The sequence below is a fragment of the Catharus ustulatus genome, chromosome 3 (assembly GCF_009819885.2).
Source record: "Catharus ustulatus isolate bCatUst1 chromosome 3, bCatUst1.pri.v2, whole genome shotgun sequence".
Lineage (NCBI taxonomy): Eukaryota > Metazoa > Chordata > Aves > Passeriformes > Turdidae > Catharus > Catharus ustulatus.
Window position 1 is genome coordinate 83,185,382 of NC_046223.1, and position 6,415 is coordinate 83,191,796.

The 6,415-nt window shown below is 41.2% G+C and overlaps 1 protein-coding gene across 8 annotated transcripts in view; it reads left to right on the forward strand.

Moving 5' to 3' along the window:
- The window catches only part of SNAP91 (synaptosome associated protein 91), a 66,228-nt gene extending 64,623 nt beyond the window's left edge, over positions 1 to 1,605 (forward strand). For all 8 annotated transcript variants that reach the window (XM_033056502.1, XM_033056504.1, XM_033056506.1 and 5 more), the window contains one exon: positions 171 to 1,605. The gene's annotated coding sequence lies outside the window, so the exon portion shown is untranslated. The remainder of the gene's footprint in view (positions 1 to 170) is intronic.
- Positions 1,606 to 6,415: the final 4,810 nt, after the last annotated feature.

A 6,415-nucleotide genomic window follows, 5' to 3' on the forward strand; every position in this document is an offset into this window, starting at 1 on the left:
ATTTGTAATAGGGAGATTCATCACTGGCTATGAGAAGACTGCTACTTCACTAGAATCTGATAGCAAATCCTTTGAGGTGTGAAGAGATGAGCTGATTTGGTGCTCTTTGTAGAACATGCTTTACTAACTCCTTGTATCAGTTTTCATCTAATACTTTTCTGTATTCACAGCTGCGGTTTTTCTGACTGGATGCTAAAAACGTGAGTTTGGAGTCTACAAATGGATGCTCAGAGTTTCTCAGTGAGCCACCAGTACCAAACCCAGTGCTTACTCAGACTTTCTCTTCCTCCTGAAACGTGTAGCACAGCTGTGAAAGTGAACATTAGGAATGTGTACTACCTTAGCTGTTATCCCTACTCTCTCGAAATTTGTGTACTTGGGTTATTTGTGTTTTACAATTTAAACAATGGATGTATGTTTCTGATGCCTTCTAGTGCTTTTCTGAACCTATCCCATGGGTGCAGATTATGCAGCTGTTGTTTGGTGAGCCATTTGGAGCAATGTCTGTGGTTTTTGAAGGTTTCAATGTATATAACTTTTTGAGGACACCCAAAGTTTCCCTAGGACTCAATCTCTCCTTTATCTGTTACAAAACATAGTGTGATAATACCAGATAGTAAAGAAAATACTTACAAAATTGTGCAGAATACTTTTTTTTTCCCCAGTCACAGGAATCTCAATTGTCGTGAAAAAAATGTTTTATTTTTGTGGCACTGTATATGTTAAAATAATTTAAAGTAATATAAAGGATAACTTCCATAACAAATACTTTTTCAATGATTTACCAAGAATGAAAAATCATATCTGAAAGAATACCATATTTATTGCTGTTTTTATTTTTAAATCTATTTTAATTGTTTAAGTTTTTGCATTTATAATTGGCATATTTATCAGTTCTTGCTAAATGCACTGAAAATAAGTAAAGGGTCAGTTTCTCTCCATGTAGTTGGGAAAAAAGCAACCATGGTTGTGCTGGCATTAAGGGATTTCAAATATGAGAGCACTTTTTGGTATATCTGTAGTCAAAACATTACAAGTGATGTTACTCATCTCTGTTCAGTTCTTCTGTACATCTCTTAATTTAGTGCTTACCTGTGTATGCCTTAGGATAGTGTTTTCTCATTGCCCCGAATGCGCTGTGAGTAGCTTTTGTACTATTGGTGATTAGATTTAATTCTGATCCAGAGATCCATGCCCTTTACTGTACATACTGTGTTTCTTTAATTTTTATTTGTTCTCATACTGTTTCTGCTGATGGCTTGGTGTAAGATCTTGACTCTTCAATGAGGTCACTGTTGATCAGTGTTACAAGTGGCTTGGCAGTTCTCTGTAAAAGCATATTGGGTTGGAAAGATATTCACCTAAAGTCTTTCAAATGAACTATTTAATCAATGTATGGTACCATTAAAAGTGGTTGTATCTGAATTTGCTGTGGGGATAACATACACTGTAATGGGAAAGTTCTATAAAAAGTTAATTTCAAAATGGCTTTTCTTTGTATTTCAGTTTAAAAAAAATCCCCCCAAAAAACCAAAACCCAAAAAACAAAAATCCCCAGTGCATGTGTGCCCTCTGAGATGCAATAAACACCTTGATCAAAGTAAATATATTGTTGCCAGTTTTATACTCAATAAGATGTTGACCACAATAATATACTTCTAGAGGGGAAAAATGTGTTTAGGTCCTGACACTGGTTGATGAGTCTGCTGTATGTGGAAATGACTTTTGTAGAATCATAGAATTGTTTAGATTAGAAAAGACATATAAGATCATGGAGTCCAACTGTTAACCGAACGCTACCACCTGCTCATCCATGTCTCTAAGGGCCACATCTACAGCTTTCTGCACTCATTGCATCAATGAATTACCAAGCATGTGCTAGAGGATTGTTTTTTATAGTTTATGTATCTGAATAACCCTATCAGTAATTTCATCTTGCTACTATTCCCAGCTGTTTTCAGCTGTGCCCAGTGCATGGCAACCACGATTGAGGCCACCCTCCTGGGCACAGGGACTCTCCCAGGACCATTGAAGGCCTTCCTTGGAAGGATGCTGGGTGGAAAGGTGGATGGGGAGCAGGGCTGCCCTTGGTGGACCCCAGAACCCTTGTGTCACAGTGCCACCACCTGGCACTGCAGCATTCACAATGCCCCAGGGCAGCATAAAGGGGACATTGTTCTTATAGCTCAGCCTTATGATGATGAACTCACAGTGCATCCCAATATTCTGGATTAAAAATGGGTAAGGCTCAGCAAATCACTGTGTTTCCTCTCTATTTGAGCATGAAGACCTTCAAAAGGTCATAACTGCACCCCCAGACAGACTCACCATGGTTTTTCTTACCCTCCTGTGTACTGTGTCTTTCCAAATACACTGTGCTGTGCATGCCTTCTCAGAGTGAGAACAGCATTTTCAGAGGAGAATCATAACCAAACAAGTAAATATATATAGATCAGTTCATTAGTGTCTTACTCAAATTGAGATGATGAGCTACTACTCACTGAATTGCAAATGAATGTCACGTGTTTCATGGGGCCAGACCTCAGGGTGAGGGTTTTCTCCTTGCATGCCCCTGACACAGAGTGAGTGACTTCCTGCATCAGCTTTATCCATGGCAGCAACCCTGGGTTCTGATTTTGGTTAGTTTTCTGTAGATGTCGTGGCCAAGAGCTGTGTGTGTGTGTGTGTACGTGTGTTTGTGTGTGAGTGATTTGTTATCCTGTGAGCAAATAGAAGCCTTGACAAAAAGGAAATTTGTCAAAAGAGCATCTAGAAGCTTGTTCACTGTGGGAAGTAAAAAGTGTATTTCCCAAATGCTGACTAAGGCTAAACAAAAGTGACTTGCTCTCCCTGGTGCAAAGGAATTATAAAATCTGGCTTGCAAGGGGACCACGTGGTTGTCTCCTGGCCTGTAGACAAGAACATGTTCTTGTTATCATCTGAGTTTCATCATCCAGGCACGAACGTGTCTGTGTCCTGCTATGACTAACCACTTTTCAATACAAGCTCTAGGGAAGAGTGGGTGGGAAGGAGTGCTCCCATCTGTGGAAAGAAGAAACTGTCTCCTTCCCCTGCATTTTTCATGAGGGGAGGACAGATTTCAGACAGCTGATATGTCTCTTATCCAAGTTCTTGCTGACCTATGTGCTGACTTCTTTAAAAACTGGCACCTCTGGCCACATGAAGCTTTTGTAGCTCCCCCTTTAAGCCATGAGTGCCTTAAGGAGTGGTAAACACCTGGAGAACCTGAATTCAGCCTACTGCAGAGGTTTGGAAAAAATCCAACTCAATCTGCAGAACAGACTCTTTTTTTGAATGTTTGGAGTTATCTTTGCCTCCTACTCCACTTTGTTAATTTGTTTATTAATTTTAATTGGCTTTATTTGAAATTTTTAGCTGTAAATGTACTGTAGCCTAAGTTGATGGGTTCTGGATTGATGCAGTGTTTGCACAGATGAAATCTTGCGTGGTGAGAAGTAATTCTCTAAGTTAAGTTGTCTGCTAAGATGCTGGGGACCACCTTAGCCTTTCAGGCTGGTTGCTACCTGAATTTCCATTCTTAAGATTTAGCAAGGCAGCTGCAAAGGCTAGTGACTTGCCCTAAGAATGAGCAGGAGAGTCAAGAGCAAAAGCTGTTCTGGGATGGGGGGGAAAAAGAGAGGGAAAGAAAGGAAGATTTGCTTCCAATTTGTTTTGATATTATGAGGTATTACTTACTGGGGGCAGACAGCATCTAGTTTGTGAAATATCCAGTAGCCATAGCTGACACTGTTTTGTGATATGAACATTTGCTCCTGCCCCTCCTTCCCCAGCTCTCATCCCAGAATTAGGGCTGCATGTTCAGATAACTTACTCTGCATGGGGAAGCAAAAAAATCCCAGTAATTCTCAATGCCTAGACAAGCCAAGTGAAACTTGCTGTGGTAGGAGTGGCAGTGACACAAAGGTTACACTGAGTTTGTGGTTCAGATCTTCCAGTACCTGAAATACATCAGAAATGCTAGTAAAATAGAAAATCTTTTTTCCATGTGTTATATACTCCTAGTGCTGTGAGCAGTGTGGGAAGTGACAGACACTGAGTGGTAATGAGGGGTTGAAATAAGAATTTCAGAGATGGGAATACAGAAGGAGAGAGGCTACACATATTTTAAAGCAGGCAGCATTGCTATTTTTTCTGCTTCAGATCTTGGCTCCTAAAGCTTCGCCACCTCTTCCCTTTCCCTTAATTAAACGCTGTAAGTGGTATGGTCAGCAGAAGCCCAATGTTTGTTTCATTGCCCAAGACATCTCTGCATGCAATTAGAGGTGTAAGAATAGCAGCCTTTGGGAGTTAGCAAAGGCGGCAGACCAGAAACAGAAACTGAAACAAGTGAAGAAATGTGTGTCTGGGTGTGACATCTGCTGTGAGGACTAAAGAGAGCAAACTTGCTCTCGGATGGTGTTGGAGAACCTGTGGAAGGGTTGGTGAGTGTCCTCCCTGCACAGCGCTGAAAAGCACCCACATTAAAATGCTCGTGGTTGAACATGGCCAAGTTTGAGCCATGTTTTCATAATCTAGTTTAATTGTGATGGAAGAGATTTCTCCGATTACTTCAATATCCTAAAATTCTAAAGTAGCCATCTTTTTAAGAGGTCCTGCAGGTCCTGACAAAGCACTATCCCGCTCTGTAGGAAGCAGAGATTTCATACCACTAAGTGCACCAGTGAAGGCACACCCTGCACAATCTGAGCCAATCTTTCAGACTTCAGCTGGTATTTGGAGACAGGTTAGTTGTTTTCCAGGAAAGTGCAGGGACTGGTGGGATCTGCTGACACAGGGCAGGAGGGATCCTCCCCTGCCCTCCCAGGCACTTCACCTTTCCATAGTCCTTGTCTGCACTTTTGCCTGTCCAAGACTGAAAAGAAGCTGACTGGGAGAGAGGGACTGTGTGGGTAGTGCATTAAGGAGGGGAAAGAGAAGATGGATGCACTAGGGAATGGTGTGGGGGATAGATGGTGTGCTCTTGCTCTTGGCTGTCTGTCACTGAGGAATGGGATGGGCACTGGAACATTGTGGGTACAGAGTGACCCCAGGAAGAGGGCAGCTCTGTGCCCTCAGCCTTGTAAGCTGCTGCAGGCCTGCAGTGTGGGTATTCAATGTCAGCAAAAAGAATTTGTGTACAGGAACAATTTACAGCTACAAGCAGGCACCAAGCTTTAAAAGAAATAGCCTTTTGTACTCTGTGTGTCTGCGTAAAAATAAAAGGGATTTTTAAAATTGCTACTGAAATACAAGCATAGGACAAGCTAAATTCTCAAGTTAATTTTAAGATTATACCTTTTTTGTGTCTATGATGTATTCTGTAATTACACCCTGTCAGTCTGGGTTGATCAATCAAGAAGGGTTTTAGTCATTCTTCCTTTCTGTAATAATCCCACACTGTCTCCAGCCAACTGAAAGGGCAGTATTGAATTTGTTTGAAAAACATCAACACCAAAAATAGATCACTTCTCTTTTGAAACATGGAAAAACGAAGTTTTTAACAAAGGAAGAAAGAGGGGGGAAAGTAATAACACTGAGACCAGCATACTACATGAATAAGATTGACTTACTATATGAATTCTGGCCTAGGTAATAGAGCATCTTTGAATCTGCCTTTGCACAGAATTTCACAGACACTTTTGAGATTTTGGTTTAGGATCTATTTCTATGGACATGCCTTTGGGACACAGAGGACATAATTCACTTTGTGCTTGAAAAGAGAGGTTTTCAGCAGTGAATTGAAATCCCCACTTCCCAGCTCACCTCCATCCCATCATGACAGTATCCAGCACCTGTCTAGCATCCCTGCTGCTCAGGGGTGAGCAGACACACTGAGCTTTCCCAGCTCTGTGTTTCGTGGGACATGAGCTGTCCTGATTTTAAATATATATTTAAATATACAAATAAATGTAGATAATTAAAAACATTTAACATTGCAGGTAGCTGCTGACTTTTCCTTGCTGCTTGGGTCCCAAGTATTGCATTTCTCTTTGTGAAAGTTTGCAATGTTGCGCCCGAATTACTTTCCTGTCACTCTCATTTCAGAAATGGTATTGATGGAAATCCAGCTGCTTGCCTCTTTTTGTTTTCTTCAAGATTTGAGTGTGTAGAATTTGCCCAAAGAACCTTTGGCTCCAAGGCAAATCGCACTGGAAATGTGCTTCTCTCTCAAAAATGCTTGACTGCCTGTGATTCCTGTAGGGTGGCTGAAGTGTTTTGTTCTCTAAGGCATGATCGAGGCCCAGAGAGGGAGAGAGGCAAGGCAGCATTCAACACACTGAACCTAATTTTGAATTGTCATAAAAGCTTCATTAATTCCAGTTGTATATGCATGATCCAGCAGTGCATCTGGGTTTGTTCATGGACAATTTTTAAGCATCTTCCTAAACTTTTG